The following is an 18,367-nucleotide window of genomic DNA, read 5'->3' as shown; positions in this document are numbered from 1 at the left end:
TCTAAAGGACCTTCTCACTGCCAAGATCGCTTTCAATAAAATGTCTACTGATGCTGCGTCTTCCTATCTCTTAAAAAGTAGTGCCCGCTATTACGGAGGTCAAAACAAAATGGGGAAACTTTTGGCTAATTATTTGAAAGTAAGACAAGACAGGACCCGAATTACTTCCATCACTGATTCTTCTGGTGCATCTCATTTCAAAGATGCCGACATCTTGCAGGAGTTTGTTACCTTCTATAAACAACTCTATACTCCTGAATCTATTCCACATTCATCGGATCTGTCTTCTTATTTTCAATCACTCGTCCCTCCCCCATCTTCTCATGTTGACTTTCACTCTCTTGAAGCAAATGTAACTTTGGCAGAAATTTCTCACGCAGTCTCGGTCCTGAAACATGGTAAAGCCCCTGGCCCGGATGGTTTCACCATTGAGTTCTATCAACACTTTTCAAAAATTCTCCTTCCCCATATGCTCCTCCTCTTTAATTCCTTTATTGCTAATGGTCTCTCTCAAGGTACATTTCAAGAAGCGATGATATGTCTTATCCTTAAAGAAGGTAAAGACCCTGCTTTCTGCAAAAATTACCGCCCCATTTCCCTTGTAAATACTGATTATACAATCTTTGCCAAATTGGTAGCTTTGCATATTGACCCTTTTCTTCCTGAACTCATTGGCCATGAGCAATCGGGATTCGTCAAAGGGCGTCTTTCTTCTGATAACTCTCTGGGTTTCTTTAATATTCTCAGCAAGGCTTCTTCTTTTAACTCTCCTCTCGCGGCTATAACCCTGGATGCCGAGAAGGCATTTGATAGGATTCGTTGGGATTTTATGTTTCACGCTCTTACCTGGATCGGTTTCCCCCCAAGCTAATTTCCCTTATTTCTCTCTTGTACTCCGGTCCTAAAGCATCCATTTTTGCTAATGGGAAATTTCTGATTATTTTTCTCTTTCTAGAGGAGTTTGTCAGGGCTGTCCTTTATCTCCCCTTTTGTTTATTGCAGCCCTTGAACATTTTATCACTAGAATACGTCAAGACTCCCAAATTACTGGTTACAACCCTGGCCCCAATCAGGTTAAATTATCTGTATATGCAGATGACATTCTTTTGTATTGCTCTAACCCTGAATCTTCCATCCCTTCTTTTCTCCGCCAGGTTGATGCTTTCTCTTTAGTTTCGGGTTATCGCCTTAATCGGGATAAATGCGAAGTTCTGCCTCTTAATATTTTATGTCTCAAACATTATTTTGGCCAAACTGGCTTCTCCTGGCAACCAACCAAAGTAAAGTATTTAGGCTTATGGTTTTCCCCTACTATCTCCAGGTGGCATCCTCTTTTCCTTTCCTGGTGGTGGAGATTAGACTCCATTAAAATGATGCTGGCCCCTATTATTTTATACTCTCTATCTATGATCCCTGTTCGGATACCTTCATATTATTTTAAAAGTTTTATTTGGAAGAACAAGCCCTCCCACATTGCCTTATCCTCGCTTAAAAAAGATAAATCTAATGGTGGTCTTAAGTTCCCTGATTTCAAATCTTATCACTATTCCTTTATTCTTAAACAAGCCTCTCATTGGTTGTCTACTGATCTTCCTACTTATCCTCCAGTCTGGTTATCTTTCGAAAAATCTCTGATCTCACCTTTTGACTTTCCCTGAGTTTCTGACTTTTTCTGCTACAACATCCCTCTTACGTTCTCCCATCGTTGCTCATTCTCTTCATCTTTTGGCTCCATTATTATCCTCCTCGTATCCCTCCCGTGCTTCTCTCCATCAACAATCTATTTGGCACAATAAATTTCTTCGAATCAAGAATCGTTCCTTTTTCTGGAATTCTTGGAAATCCAGAGGACTGATGTGGCTCTCCCAACTCCTTCATAATGATGCTCCCCTAACCTTTTCTGATCTCCAGTCTCAATTTCATCTTTCTAATTCTGCACGGAAACAATATGATCTTTTGCGTCCTGCTCTTCTACTTCACCTTCAATCTCTTCCTCCCTCCCATGATCTGCCTCCCCTCTGTGATACTCTCTCCTCGCTATTGTATTCCTCTCCTTCGGCATCTTGCATTTATAATTCTTTGTTAAAATCTCCTACGTGTCTTAAAACAAAGACTGAATTGGCTTGGGTACAAGACTTATCAGTATCTTGGCCTATCTCTCTATGGGATAAATTGTGGTTAAAAATTCACAAAACTTCCAGAGCTGCCAACACCACTCAAACGTTATATTATGTATATCAGCGACTGCTGCTTTCTCCGGTTAAACTGGCTTCCTTCTCTTCTGACCTTTCCCCTACCTGCTGGTCCTGCCCTTGTATTCATGCGGATTTGCCTCATATGTTATTTCACTGTCCCAATATCACCACTTTTTGGCACTCAGTTTGGTCCCGTATAAATACTATTTTTACTATACAACTCCCCTTTTCCCCTTCTAATATCCTATTAGGTTCCTTGTCCCCAAATCTTCCTTAACACCCTTCTCACTTTAAACTACTAGATTTATTTTTAGCAGTTGCCCTTCACCTGATTACCTCCAATTGGAAGGATTCCTCAAACGTCACTAACTCCGCTTGGTGGAATGCGATTTGCTTTAACCATAGGCTTGATACCAACTATGTTACCCCCATTTCCCTGTTAAGAGAGATTTATTGTGGATTCCTCTTACCACATACTTATCCACTTGTTCCCCTTCCAGTTCCAGCGCCATTACAAATCCCGTCGCTGGCTCTGATGAAGTCCGCAAACCTCCTTGAATTTTCCACTTGTCGTCTTTTTCAAGATCCTTTCTTTTGTACCTTTGCCAGATGTATTTTATTGCTTTTACTTTATTTTCACTTGATATAGCTTTTATGCATACAATGTATACCTTGCTTCTGTTTTTTGAACTTGTCTTTTTTCTTTGACTTAGAATAAGTGTTTATTGATTCCATTTTACTATATATTTGCTTTATGCCCAGTTGTTTCTACATATATTGTTTTCTACCCTTTGGATGCACTGTTATATTCTCCTATTTTGCTTGGTTTCAATAAACTTGAACTTAAAAAAAAAAAATATTAGAAGGAGTCAGAGTAATAGCACAGCCACAATTCTAAATTCCTCTAGCTATTATCACAAGCAGAGTCCAAACATGGGAACCGGGTTCACAAACTTATTGGTGGAGCATGGGTCACATTAACACATTTTCATTATGAATTGTAGGTAATTGCACGAAGTACAGTAGTGTGACATGGTTACTCACATGCAAAATGTAAACAATTGTATCCATTTATAACAATTGAGTTAATTTTATTGCCATATCTTCGCTGCTGCCCACTCTGTCCACACATAAATCTCTTTGTTCATACACTGTGCTTTCTGCTCCCTACACATCTGGTCACCAATGGTGGCTGGTGCTCTTTGAAGTTGTTGGACATAACACCACGCCAAGCCATATTTCATCTTGATGCATTTGGGGTGGGAGGAAGGTGGTAGGTTACGGTTACCTGAAATTTTACCTGTGGGTACTGTGGCCCTAATTGCCTCATTAAGCCAATCCATATATTTGCTGACTGCTAGATCTGGGGACATGTTTAAAAGTGGTCCAGTCCTATCCAATTGGGAGCAAAGCATGGCTTTATCAACCAACTGATAGCTTGTTTTCTCTGCTGACCAGTACTTGAGGCTGCTTGTGAATGTTCAGGTAGGGGGGTGGTGGCTTTGTGTCACTTCGTGACACGCGAGTAGCAGAGTAGGTGCAATGTAGCATCTTGCATGCTATGGTTAGGTCTCGCCGAAGCAGCGCTTGCGCTGTCTCTTCGAGATATGCTGTATCTAGGATATGTCCTTGAAAAAAACGCCAAACTTTTTCATTAGTTCCTGTTGCTGTCCTTTAAAAATGCTGGCTTTTTTTAGTGAATACACTTCGTAGTCCCTTCTTTTGGAATGTTGTATACTCCCATGAGGACTGCCCTTCTTACATGCATCCTTACTGTTCAGGTTATTTATACTTAGAGAGAACTCTTCTTTTGGTTGGCCTGCCTCTTTGCTCGTTAACTGTTTACCTGTGCAATGAAACTTTGGCTGCTTCATTTGCTTGCCATCCCTATATCTCCCCCTTCCGCCCCCCTCACCACTCCCACAACACTGCTTTGGTTCCTTCATGCCCCTTAATCTCCCCGTGCCTCCCCCAGCACTGCTCCCCGTGCCGGCCCCCACCACCTCCCCAAGGCCACTGCTGTTTAGCTCGTTTTTTTAGTTACTTTACATAAAAATTTGCAGTGCAGTTCCCTTTGTATAATATTCCTTAGCTGCCTGAGATCGTAAATTGAATTTTAATGTTAGTTTACATTTAACAATTTTATTATTCATATAGAGCACCTAGCCACGGGTTCTGGGGGGAATTAAACAATCAGCCCATAATCACAGGACGTTGAGTCGACACCAGGCATGAACACGGATCTCCAGCTCATCAGTCGGCAGCTCTTACCGCTGCACTATAATCTTTGCCTAGCCATGCTGCAGAGTGAGGTACCATATGTGGCCAAAAAAGGCCACAAGGGACACCAAGTAACAGCTTATGGTACTCCACCCTCACAACACTGTTTGTTTGACATGGAGTAGGAACTGGGAAAACTGATTAAAGCCTTAACCGCTGCGGTTTTTCCTCCGCAGTGTGGGCGTTCTAAAGGGTGGGCGGGGCTCTGTCGGCCGTTGGCCAACGGCATGGCCGACGGGAGCATGCAAGGGGTTAACATGGATTACCCATTCGAAAAAGAACACTTTTCCTCGCAGTAACAAATGTTTCTTGCTAAACATTTCTGGACAAAGCAAAAATGCACGTTTGAATTTTTAATACTATATTACTGTCTTTACCACGCAAAAATACTATGGTGTAAACAACTCCAGTGCATTATTTAAAACATGGCTTCCAGATGAAGCAGATATTATATGGGTTTGTCCACACCTAAAAGTGAAAAGAACTGCAGAAATCTGACAGAACACATTTTAAATCCTTACTGATAGAAAAAAAAACGCAATGACGTTTAATAGCAGTTTCATAATGCAACTAGAATCAAACAAGGAATGTAACCATTGGGTTTCACACACCTACGAAAGGAATGCCCTGAAACACCTGTAAATCTACCATCAAGTTCCTTCAACCACTTCCATAGCAGCCTTAACCAAAATATTTCTATTTGTCACCCCCTCTGTACCTTTGAAGCACGTGCGTCCTCAATGCAGTACACTGGGAAGATGGTGGTCACGATGGAGTGAAAAGATTGCTGCGGGCTGCACACAAACATCACAATAACACAAACAAACCTGCATGTTGGTATTCAGTGCTAGGGCTTTGGACCCTCAAGACTCGCACATTTATGCTTGCACCCATTAAGAGATGGCTATTTTATGAATGCGTTAATGAACTCGGTACTTGTGAGGCCTGCTGCGGATGTAATTGTACATAGTGTTGATAATAATTGTTCTCAGTCGCAGTGTGAAACCAACTTTGCACCCTGCCTTCCAGCATTCCCAAAAGAAAGCTTCTCCTGCCCGCAATACCTTTAACTGTGCCGGGCCCCGGGGGAAGCACAGTCGCAGACTAGTCTTCCCCCGGGGTCATTCGCGCATTGATAGGCCAGGTAGGGGAAGGGGAGGAGTTAGGGGGTGGGTATTTAGGCGCAAGGGAGGAAGGGAACTTCCTCTTCCTGCGCCTGGCACCATCGGGAGGGAACAGAAAAGGGAGGTTAGTTTAGAGCTGGTTTCCTAGTTGTTTAGCGTAGTCTGTAGGTTTTTGGGTCAGTCTGATCGGCGTCGGGGGCTGTTTACACGGCAACCGGTTCAGTTTTTCCGCCTGAAGCGTGGCATTTGGCACGATGTTGGGGGTGTCTTCAGAGGAGGTCCGGGAGGCCTTGTTACTGCTCGCGAGGGCCGGGCGGGAGGATCTTCTCCAGCCGGGGGTGTTAGGACAGGCGTGGGTGGGGGCCACCAGGGGCACGCGCGCTGCCTCGGCCGGGGTTAAGGCTGCGGTCGTGGCCTGTCAAGAGGACGAGCCTGACGCGACAGGGCATGGCAGTGATCGGAGGGGGGTGGAGCGCCCAGGGACCCGGTGAGGGGCGGGAAACGCAAGAGCCTGCCCCCGCGGGCCTTCCCTCCGATCGAGTTTTTGCCTGGGGCCACGGGGGCTACTGTGAGGACCGCGCCCCCCGTGCCCCAACTCCTGGGGCCTGTGCAGGTGCCGGCCGGTGCAGTGCAGGGGGAGGGGCAGGCAGACAGCCTTTCTGGGCCTGCTTTGGAGTCGGAGGGAGCCCCGGGTGGGCATGTGATCACAGAGTTCGACGGGCAGGCCGCTCTCACCGCCCCTGGGGCTGGCTTGACTGGGGACACTACGAGGGAGGACGGAGGGCAGGAAGAGGAGGCCCCCATCGACCTGTCTACTAGCTCCAGGGCAGGCACCCCTGCCCCGGCGAGGCAGGCGGCGGTGGGGGACCTGGGGGGCCGGGTGGGCCTTCCGCCCTGGTTCCCGTGGGAGGGGGGCCTAGTTGGGTTCCTGGTTTGCCGCAGGTGGGTTTCTTCCCCCCGGGGGCTGAATTCTTTGGCTACTGCCTGCCCCCTCCCCCCCCCCCCAGATCTGGGGCGCCTCCTCCTGGGAGGACAGGGCCCGGGGTGAGAGTAACTTGGCGCAGATTCAGGAGGTCAGGTGGGCCGAGGAGACCAGAGCCAGGGTGGGTGCTGTGTGGGGCCATGAGGTTGAGGGCCCTCCCACCCCGACCTCTGAGGAGGAAAGGGAAGCGGAGTTGGAGGAAGAGCTAAGGAGAGTCAGGGCCAGGAAGTCAGTGCAGGACCACCCCCCAAGGGGAGCATGGCAGGAGTAGGGACGGCCATGACGGCTTTGAGGCCCGATGGTGCTGGGGCCCGCTCAGGTTGGAGCGACCTGAGGGGTGGGAGGGGATCCAAGCCGGCGGCTGTCGGCAGAGCCCGGGGGTGCCTGGCGGGGCGCAAGACGGCTCCAAGACGCAGGACAGAAGCAGTAGGGCAGTCCGCGGCGGCTGTCCCTCCACCGAGGGCTCGAGCTCCTGCGGCACGTGTGGAGACTGGCGTGCGTGTGCGGGGAGGTGTGCAGAAAGGTGTGAAGAGAGCTGTGAAGGAGGTGGACAATTTGCGTGTGGATCTGGAACCGGTGCTTGAGTTGGATTATGGTGCGGAGAGTGATGAGCTGGAGGACGGGGAGGTGCGGGATGATTTGGAAGGCATAGGGGGCGCTGCGGACAGCGGCGACCTTGGTCTTTTACAGGCCATGGCCGTGACGAAGTCCAAGGCCGGGACGGCGGCGATCCAGGTGCCAGCGGCAAGAGGAAGGCCCCGGGAGCTGAGCTCGGCACTCACAGGTGAGGGTGCCTGGTGGTCGGCCTGGGAGGATGTTCCCCGGGGGGGGGGGGGCGGAAGAGGACTTGCAGGTCGGTGGGTGGTGGGTGATGGTTCGGTGCGGGAGGCGGAGAAGCCATCGGGCGGTCCACCCGAGGATGGTAAGAAGGTGGATGGTAAGTCGGTGACTTTGGGGGTGCAGACGGACAAAGGGGACGGTAAAGAGTAGAAGGGTGACAAGGTGCCTAAGAAGCTGCCATATATGGGGCTGGCGATGCCATTGGGTTCGCATCTCTCGGAGAAACTCAAGGATCGGATCTGGAAGCATGAGTTTGTGGATGTCTTTAAGTTGCTCCACAGGGAGGTACAGGCTAAGGAGGGGTCTAAGGAGGAAGAGTGGGAGCTGATGAGGCGCCCTAGGGTGCCGGTGACGATGGAGAACTGGACGTCAGCGTTCTTGATTTATGCCAGTGTTTACTGCCAGAAGTATTTGGACAGGGCGATTGCGCTTTTCAAATACATGGACATCATTCGCAAGGCTCAGATGCAGTTCGGGGGTTTTGCTTGGCTAAGCTATGATGAGGAGTTTAGAGCCAGGGTTAGCGCGAATCCCGAGAAGAGTTAGGGGGAAGTGGATCAGGAACTCTGGGTTCAGTGGATGGCGTCTTCGCACTCCACCGCGTCCACACACACGGCCAGAGGCCTACCGGTTGTATATCGGTCTTTTCCGCCGCGTCCCGCCCAAGGCGGGGCGGGTGGTGGAACAGTGCCCAGCACCATTGTATCGGGGCAACAGTCCAAGCCCTGGGGTTATTCCACGGGGCCTGTTGGAGCTACAATAAGGGGTATTGTTCCCGGTATCCCTGTAAATTCAAACACGAGTGCTCGAAGTGCGGCGGGAAACATGCCCTTACTCAGTGCCTCACGCTCACCACACCCTCGGAGCAATGGAGGAACGCCACCCTGGACCGAAGGGCGCCTACACCGGTTAGGGTGGAGGCGATGGCCCCGTGGCTCTCGTGCTACCCGGATCAGGAGGCGGCGGCGCGGCTTTTTTTGGGGTTTCACTGAGGGTTTTAGGGTGGGCTACCAAGGTCCCAGGGAGCGCCGTTGGGCCGACAATTTGAGATCTGCCAAGGAACTGCCGGGTGTAGTGTCTGCCAAGTTGAAGAAGGAGGTGGAGGAAGGAAGGGTGGATGGCCCGTTTACTGACTGGCCTTTGCAGGATCTGATCATCTCCCCATTGGGGGTGGTGCCGAAGAAAGAGGAGGGGGAGTTCAGGATGATACACCATCTGTCATGGCCGGAGGGCCAGTCAGTGAATGACTTTATTGCGGAGGAAGATTCTAGAGTGCTCTACGCGTCGGTGGACGATGTGATACGTCTGGTGAGGGTGTGTGGGACGGGAGCGGAATTGGCGAAGTGCGACATCAAGTCTGCTTTCCGTTTACTGCCTAGTCACCCGGCGGATTTTCCACTCTTAGGCATGCAGTTTGAGGGGCCATCTACGTGGACAACGTTTTTGCCCATGGGGTGCGCCATCTCCAGCGCTCTTTTCGAGCTATTCAGCACTTTTCTGCAGTGGGTCATGGTGCGAGTTAGTGGGTGCCGCGAGGTCACTCACTACTTGGATGATTTCCTCTTCCTAGGGAGGTCGGATACCGGGGATTGCGGCAGGGCCCTGTCGCGATTCCAGGAGATGGCTTTTCAGTTTGGGGTGCCTCTGGCGCCTGAGAAGACGGCTGGTCCCAGCTGTTGACTCACCTTCCTGGGGATCGAACTGGACTCGGTGCAGTGGCTGGCGCGCCTTCCTGCGGCCAAAGTGGCGGAGATCCTGGCATGTCTGGATTGGGCAGTGGGGGAGAGGCGGATTCCTTTGCGGGCAGTGCAGAAACTTCTGGGTTTCCTTAACTTTGCGTGTAGGGTAGTGCGGGCAGGACGGACGTTCTGCAGGCGGCTCGGCATGGCCATGTCGGGGGCAGTGCTTCCACATCACAGAGTCAGGATTTCTATGGGAGTGAGGACGGACTTGAGGACATGGATTACTTTCTTGCAGGACTTCAACGGTGTGTCTCTGGATTTTGACGAGGAGAGGGCGGTCTGGCAATGCCAAATGTACTCTGACGCGGCTGGGTCAGCGGGGTTTGGTGTTTTCTGGGACGGCAGGTGGTGTGCGGAGAGCTGGCCGGCCTCCTGGATCAAACAAGGGAGGAGCATTGCCTTCTTGGAATTCTTCCCTTTGCTGGTGGCACTGGAGGTGTGGGGGGAGGAATTTCGGAACAGGTCTGTGCTTTTCCATGTGGACAACATGACGGTGGTGGCGCTGGTGAATCATCAGAGGGCAAGGGACCTGAGTGTGTTGCGGCTGTTGCGGAGTTTCATGTTGGCGTGTCTGCGGTTGAATGTGGTGTTTCGGGCTAAGCATGTCCCTGGAGCGAATAATGACATTGCGGATGCTGTGTCTCGTTCGCAGTGGCAGCGGTTTAGACACTTGGCACCGGGAGCGGATACATGCAAGACCGAGCTGCCGGCCGGCATCTGGGCCTTGGGGGAGTGAGGATGATTGGACTGGCGGAAGGTTCGCTGGCAGAGACCACAAGGAGGACATATCGTTTGGCATGGTCTGAATTTAGTACTTTCATGGGCTGGACGTTGAATGGCGTCGTGGGTGTGGAATCGGCAGTGGAACAAGGGCTGAGAGGTTATGTGTTGGATTGTATGGATCGAGGTTTGACTGCGGCTACAATTTCTGCTAAATTGGCAGGGATATCGTTCTACTGTGTTTTGTTTCTGGGTTTTGACCCAACCAAGGATGTGATACTGAGCAGGATGTTGAGGGGCTGGGGCAGGGAGCGGGGAAGTGGGGGGGGGCAGGCTGAGGGAAGCGGTAACGTTTGAGTTGTTGGTCCGGCTGGTTGGGGTGTTGCCGGAATGTTGTTACGACCTGGTTGAAGTTGGCCTTTTTCGCTTGTGTATGGTGTGGATGTTTTTCGGGGCATTTAGGGTGTCTGAGCTGTTGGGTACGAGAAGAGGGGCTGGCAGGTTGTTTGAGGAGATTCGAGTGGATGGGGGGCGCTTGGGTATTTGGCTGCGGTGCTCCAAGACTGATCAGTTGGGCAGGGGCACGTGGGTATGGCTGAATGAGACAGGCGGGGCAGTTTGCCCAGTGTTGGAACGGCGTACTTTCCTGGGGACGGTGAGTGTGACTTGTGGGGAGATTTTTTGTCATGCGTCTGGCGCGAGAGTGACGGCGGGCCAGTTGTTGGCGGTGTTGCGCAAGGCTTTGCGACGGTTGGGCATGGATGAGGCTGGTTTCGGGACCCACTCTTTCCGGATCGGGGCTGCGACAGCGGCGGCCAGGTTGGGTTGGTCCTGGGATAGGATTAGGAGACTTGGGCGATGGAAGTCGCGCTGTTGCGAGAGGTATGTGAGGAAGTAGGGTGGTCCCAGGCAGGATGTTGGTTGATTCATGTTGTTGTTCTTGTTCTAACATCTTTTTCTTTGTAGGTTGCGTGGGTGGACCGGGCGGTAAGACGGTGACATGGATTGTTGGGCACTCCTTCGTGCATTGGGCATCCAAATATGCGAAGCAGCAGGTTTACGGCCGTAACCTGGGACTGAAAGGACACTTGCACGAGGTACAATGGTGGGGCAAAAGTGGCATGCGATGGGGGGCACTACTGCCCTGGCTCGCGAAGATGATCCCACAGAGGGGATGTCCTGATTTGTTGATCATTCATCTGGGGGAAAATGACCTGGTGCAGCTGTCCGGATTGGCACTTTTACAACTCATGCAACGGGACCTGGAGGTGTTGAAAACGAGGCTGGCAGGGACCTGCATAGCCTGGACTGAGTTGGTCCCCAGGAAAGTGTGGAGAGGGGCTATGAAGCATGGGGCTATCGAAAAGGCACGAAGGAAGCTCAATAGGGCGATGAGACTTTACTGTGGTGACAAAGACATTAAGTTTATTGCACATGGCGGGATTCGACTGGAGGAGCTTTAGTTTTCAGGGACGACGGGGTGCACTTGTCCCAGCTGGGCAATGCGTATTACATGATGGAGATGAGAGATGTGGTGAGCAAGTTGTGGAATGAGGCTATCTGGTGTCGCAGGGAGTGAATGCGGGCGTGAGTGTGGCGGACTGGCGGACCTGGAAGGGGGGTGGGGCAGTGAACCGCCCTACAGGGGGTTCACTGGTTGGCGGGACTTGAAGGGACAGGGGGGTCAAGAGCGGGCACACCCATCCCTTGGGGGGGAGTTCGTAGGGCGGAGAGAAGCATGACTGGCAGGACGCAAGGAGTGGGCTGGATGACAAGTGATTGAGGGGCAGGAATAAAGCATGGTTGGAGCTTCTATGGCTTCATGATGAAACGGAACGAGGGAAACGAATGAGAGGGGAGTGTGAGTGGGGGTTTGTTGTTATTATTATGTTTATGTTACTGTTATGTACAGATTACGCAGTTCTGGTCTAATAAAATGGCCTTTTACGCTGACACTGCGTGGTCTGTTTATTGCGCGATACATGTAAGTGGAATTAAGTTGAATTCTAATTGCAAACTCAATTTTGTTTCACCACCATCCGACACATTTACGTGCGAGGGTCTAGATGCACACCATGTGTGATCTTTGAAGACAGCTGCTCTCCTCTCGCACACAAAAGCTCTCTGCTAAGGACCAGGGCAGGAACAGGAACCAATAGCAGTCCTGGCAAAAATGCTCAAACTAGCCTCACTTCCTTCTTCTCGCAGATTATCTCTCTTTCCATCCATCCATTCTCGACTCTGTTTCTTCACCCTGTCTGAAAACTTTCTTTTCCACCTTTCTCACCTTCTCTTCCTTAAAGCCTCCCAAGCCTGATGCAGTTCATCGGGGAGCTGGGAAAGTGACATACGCATCAGGAGTGGTCCTGGGCTTTCAAAACAGGCCTCAGGGGGCTGAAGTCCACAGGAAAATGCCCTGTGGAATAAAAGGCCTGTCCAGCCCTGCCAAGGGCCTCTGTCCCTCCTGTGCATTCTAGGCAGGGCCGTCACATCCCTTACTCAATTCTGTCCCTTCTCCAGTGCCTCTTGCACAGAGATTGTGCTGTTTTCACTGATCTCATTAAGTTTTATTTATGAGCGAGTGGGGAGACTATATGCGAGTTAAAAGAGCTTTAAAAAGTTATGATTCTCTTCCACTAGCCAACCATTCCATAATAAGTTAAAGGGAACCACCAGCTGTGTGTATTTGTTCTTGAGCTGTGCTTTTTAAATGTCCTTCGCTATGTTATATGTCAGCGTCCAGTTCAAGACGTCATTAGTACGAACAGTCACCCCAACATGAAAGCTACCCCCGTCTCAAGAGCGGCACGTTTTTGATATTTCTCTCTTCATTCTCTTACTGGTCATAATTTCACCCTCAGCCCTAGTGATAGTTTACATTTGAAACCCTGACATCCTCTTGTGTCCAGGTCATCCAGAAGCAGCTACTGCAGCTCGTGTATGTGAGTGAGTTAGCAAGTGGGAGATTGAGGTTGCTATTAGAGAGCATGGGAAAGTGGGAGAAACTCTTTGCCGAGAGTGTTCACCAGTCTGGCCATAAAACACATTCTCATTTTGTGTGATGTGACAAGAAGCCACGTAAGCAGCAGTGCCGCCTGATTTGTGGACAAACTTATTGTACCAAACTCTGCCTGGCTATCTTATGTACGGTTTCCCATAAACCTTTAAGTATCTCTGACCCTAGAGGTATCATCAATACGATGGTAGGGGTAGGGGGTCCAGTGACACAATAAGAGCTGCTTCCACTTTGGCTGCTGTCACCCCTGTGTGTGTGTGTGAGTGCAGTGGTGTGGCAGGGTGTGTGTGCTCATGGAGGTAGTTGGATGACTCAAGCTATCTCTTCCTCATGTTTTTGAGGCAATTACCCAAAACCATAAATTGCGCCCCTTCTCATCACCTGGCTATGCCCACGTCATCCATACTTAACTTGAGTGACTGACACATTCCTCATCAACCTGCTGTCCCACACCCACCGACTGTATCTCCTTGTGATAGCTTTGCATCTAAAAACAAGCATTTGCAATGCAATATGTCTTGTATTAGTGAAAGTTTGAGCTATCAGGATTGCAAATGATAATGTTTGTTAGATGCTTCGTTTTGTAAAAATATATTCCAGCAGTAGCATAAGTAATAAAAGAAAATCCACACAGCAAGGAAAGGGTGCAGTACTACAGGCTGTCGCTAGGTGTCCCTATGTATTGTAAAGGGACCTCATTTGGACACATAAGGTACTGCACCCTTAATGCAATTGTAAAAAAATTATTGCAGCTGAGCATACAATTCCATTTGTTTTTATTGGAAGTGAGATGTCAAATAAACACCAATGGTGCATTTTTAAAACCCAAAGTAACAAAAATCTGAGGGTGCGAGGGGGCGGGGGGGACTAGAGTGCCACTCTGTGGTATTGTATGGCATGGAATGTAATTATGTGGCATTGTGCAGCATGGCATGGAATTATGTGATGCAAAATTGTGTGGCACTGTGTGGAGTGCACTGGAGTGAATTGTGTAGAATTAGTGGAACGTGTTTCATTATGTGACATGGGGTGGAACGGTTTCAAACCGTGTGCCGTTGAGTTGAATTGCCTGACATTTTGTGTCATGGAGTGGAATTGTAGAGACTGGAATTGTGTGGTGGGGATTATAGTGTAGTGGATGGGCATTGTGTGTAGTGGAGTGAAACTGTATGGAAATGTGTACAGTTGGAGCTGAAAGGTGTGGCATTGTGTGCTGTGGAGTGGAATTGAGTGGCATTGTGCAGCATCGATTGGATTGGATTGTAGCGAAACGGAGTGGCTTTGTGTTGAGTGGAATTGTAAGGCATTGTGTGGATTAGAGTTGAATTGTGTGGTATAAGAGACAAAGATGGGCAGCAGAGGCACTGCTTGCACACATACCAACTATATTCCTATATAAGCATGCATCACATGCGCAACTCCCACGGATAAATGCAGCTATGCAGATGTTCCTCCAAAGCCTGAAAGTCTATCTCCAGTACATGCACTTGGAGCTCGGATAAAAAGTGGTTCCAAACCATTCCAATCACCTCCACTGCTCTGTTGTACCAGGCTATGTCCTTAGGATTGAAATGAGTGTCATGGCAGAAGGAATTCTCCCAAAAATATCTCAACCAAATACATAGAACTGCGAAGGGGCCACAAAACACTGTGATAAACAAAGTTTGTGAATGTGCACATATGATCGAGGAAACGTGTGTAGTGCAAAGAAGGTTCTGATAGTGCTCAATGTTTTCAGATAGTGGGCATCCGCACTTATTTTTGGAACTTTTGCATCGTCTCACTTTGACCCGCAGTAAACGAGAGAAAGCGAGAGGCAGAAAAGGGAGAATAAATAAGGAAGAGAAAGATAAGCAGTGACAAAAGAAGGGGTGAAGGTCAGGGTCGGATGGGTAAGGCGGGCACACAGGCAATGGCCGAGGGGCCTGAATCAGAGTTCCAGCAGTGGGCACATTTTTGGGCAGCCTGGGGGCCGATTTGGGCAGTATCTGCGCTGTTTGGATGTCGCCAGCAGCCCAGTGGGTGCATGAGTGGCTGTTTTGGAATCAGATGGGCCTCTATTATCTCCCTTTTACCAACGGGCGGTGGGGTCAGTCCCTTTCTCTCGCTGGGCCGACAGCCGGCCCATTAATATTTGCTGATTGAGTGGGGGTAGGGTGCCTGAGATGATGTGGTCTCCCTTGTATTCTGGTGTAGTTCACCAGTGTGAACTAATCCGTGTTTTTTTTTTATCTAGGTGAATTGAACAAAACATGCTTCTGTCAGAGACCTCCCCCTTCTTTTCATAATACTTCCCCAAAGCAGTGTTTTGCTGAAATGCAATCCACAAATGTGAGCCATTTTTTTAGCGTGCCCAGGCCTATTTTTGATCCCAATCCAACCCTGGTGAAGTTCATGAAATCAACATCTAGCAGCAGGCTTGTTGTTTGGCAACTCCAGCATTGGGCAGAGCCGGCGGGGCAACAAAAAAACCCTCTGGAGCCAGCATCACTTCTCCATACACAAAATGGAGAATGAGTCGTTGGAAGGGGGCAGTAGGATCCTGGAGCATTACGGCCAGAGCTGCAGACTTCAGAACATGGGGAACCAAGTTCAAGTTTCTGCGTCAGCTCAACATCTTGTGGCTCTTGGTAAATCTCTTATCCTCCTTAGTGTCTAAAAACAATTATGTGAACTTGTAATGTAACTATTGACCATGTAAACTGCTTCAATGCTGTGGAGTGTGGTCGAGTGTGTGTGATAATAAAAATGTAAAAAAGAAATAGTACATCAAATCACAGCACAAGCAGCGGATGGCCACTAATAAAAGTTAGTCAATCTGTGCCTGGTCCGTGCACCAGAGACAAAGAAAGAACTGTTGTAGGGCACACTCTGGCAAATTATGATGAGGCACCAAAGAATAGTGGTAATGATGCCAACATATGGTAAGCGATGGGCTGGCTGAAAGCCCTTTATTGTAATCAATAACCCTCCCTATGCGCTGTCGGCTGCAAGACCGAAAAATGGGCACTGCAGCGCTGTGAAGCGCTGACATCCCGGGTCCCCAATAATAAACATGTCTGTGAAAATTAATCATGTCCCACTGTACATTTGTTTTTAGGTATATTCTTTGTCCTTTGTCGTTCCAAAGAATTATTTTTGAATGACATTCTTAGGCCAGTTGAGTTATATTCTTGGTCTTATGGCACTGGCTTAAACTTCAACATAGGTGAGGGCAGGAGTACTACTCTCGGTTTTGAGTTGTGCACACTTTTACTTGGACCCAAGGCGGTCCTATTCCTCAGTTCATCATTATTCAATGAAAAATCCATGAAAAACTTTTTTCTGAAGCATCTTCCAATGCAATGTTTTTTATTTTAATGATTTTTTCTCATCAAACTCATATTTTTCAAATATTTGCAGATTTCATTATTTAACGCATTTCACATCAACCCAATGCATTTCGGGTACAGATGGACCCTTCCTCGGGGGTCACTATGGAAAGAACAAAAAAACAATTTTGAGCCCAAAGCTGTGTTCACAAATGTATATAAACCAATTACCTACACAAGTTATTTCAAAAGATTCCTATAACTTACGTAAAACAAACGTGATTACCCGTCAATGACCGACTGGCTTAAACTTGTCATTTTTGGCCACTACTACAACCATCATAAATGTTGAGATATTTTGGTTTCTGTAAGGAAAGAGTATCTGCGAAACCTATTGTCAAAGGGGTTCTTAGACTCCACTGCGATCTATGAGTTAGGAGAAAGCCTGGGTACAAGAAGCATTTATGGAAAAAGAGAGCGGTCTTGAATTAGCTATAAAGAGTCACTCATAAAGAGTCACTCAGTGTCACACAAAACAAGGTAAATGTCACTTATAAATTGCCTGAACACCTGCAAATGTCACAAAAGCAAACTGAAACCTTGCCAGCTAAAATGTAAGTAAATCGGTCCCACAGCGTTTAAGTCACCAGTCCCTCCTCACACTAGCTTAATGAATCACCTAAAACTCCTAAGGACGCTCACAGATCCAGAATCTAAGAAGACAGTATTGACTGATTTTTTTTAAAGTCAAACAAACGTAAACATTTATACTCTTTGACTTTTTTAAGTCTGTGCAATCGCCAAAGAATGGATACACAGCTAAATGTTAACCCAGTCTCTGCTTCATGTCGGTCAATAGTTTTGAACTAAAACGACAAGCCCTAGCGATTTATTGTAATTCCATATTAATGCACTCGTTATTCTAAAACCTCTTTGAGTATTTCCATGGTACGCCTTTGCTGGATGTGTTGGGTTTAGAATGATATAGGCTCAAGGTGTTTATTGATAAATCGCCTTTCTAGTGACGTTTCGCCTGACTACAACATGGCCGCTATTGAGGCACTGCGTCTAAAGCGCAGTCTCCATCTAGCGACTTTCGGAACATGAAATCCTTAAGGAATGACCGGCTTGACAATCGTTAATATTAAACGAGGGACGTTGTGTCACCAATGCCTTCAATAGTGAGACTGCAGTCACAGGTTGCGGTTGTAGCTATGCCAGTTGTTTATCGTTTATACTCACATCCTCTGCTTCGCTGCACTCCGCTTGGCTGTACTGTTCTCGCCTGTGCTGTAGTCGCCTCTGCTCAAAATGAGCGTCTACTCATGGTCGCCAAGGAAACAGAACACGGAGGATAAATGCAAACATTAGAAGAAGGACTGCCCCGTAGTCCTTCTAAAATACTCTGAACGATCTGTCACCATTTAAAGGGGACGAGGTGTATATTTTTATTTTTCGGTGCTTTGGTTTTATATTTGATAGCTTTTCATTATAAAGATAGTGCCATCACTGGAATTACGCGGACAGTTTGACTAAATTATGCAGCAAGACAGGAAAATTATGCGGGTCAAGGTGGCCACATTTTGTGATCACTTTTATTTATATTTCAGTACATTTTTATTGAAAATTATATTTACATGGTGCGTAACATATACATGGGAGGGTAATGCACAGAGAAAAGAAAAAGGAGAAAGAACGCCCGGGGGACATTTATACTCATGGTACACTGTCTGGGGGAATGTTGCACCTCATTGGTACCTGCTCATGCCAAAATACCTGATTCAGGCGGGAGACTTCTGAGTTTTGGAACAAAAAATAGTGCAATTTTAGCTGTCTTCCACCTGAAATTGGCTCTGCTTCAATAGAAGTCAATTACAATCTCCATTTTATATTTTTAATATCTTCCACTTTCCTCTTGTGAAATGTTGTCTTGTAGACCTGTTTATCAAACAAATGCAGCAACAAACCACTGGAAGATGACCAGTCAACTTTTGATAAGGTCCTTTTTAGGTCTCGCCTATGCAGCGCGCATGCGTTGCTGTAGTATGTAGGTTTTTACACCTTCATATTTAATGTTATGTATCTAATGTCATGTATCTTTAAAGAGTGTTAGACTCTTGTAGTTCTGTATGAGACATGTGGATTCCAGAATGTTCT

General features: G+C 48.1%; 1 protein-coding gene across 1 annotated transcript in view; it reads right to left on the bottom strand.

Annotated features, from left to right (window-relative positions):
- Positions 1-17,559, bottom strand: part of CFAP206 (cilia and flagella associated protein 206) — a 473,657-nt gene extending 456,098 nt beyond the window's left edge. The window contains exon 1 of the mRNA XM_086926596.1: positions 17,453-17,559. The gene's annotated coding sequence lies outside the window, so the exon portion shown is untranslated. The remainder of the gene's footprint in view (positions 1-17,452) is intronic.
- Between the last annotated feature and the right edge of the window lie 808 nt (positions 17,560-18,367).

The sequence above is a fragment of the Lissotriton vulgaris genome, chromosome 6, assembly GCF_964263255.1.
Source record: "Lissotriton vulgaris chromosome 6, aLisVul1.2, whole genome shotgun sequence".
Lineage (NCBI taxonomy): Eukaryota > Metazoa > Chordata > Amphibia > Caudata > Salamandridae > Lissotriton > Lissotriton vulgaris.
Note: the sequence above shows the minus strand (reverse complement) of the source record. Positions and strands in the feature narration are given on the sequence as shown.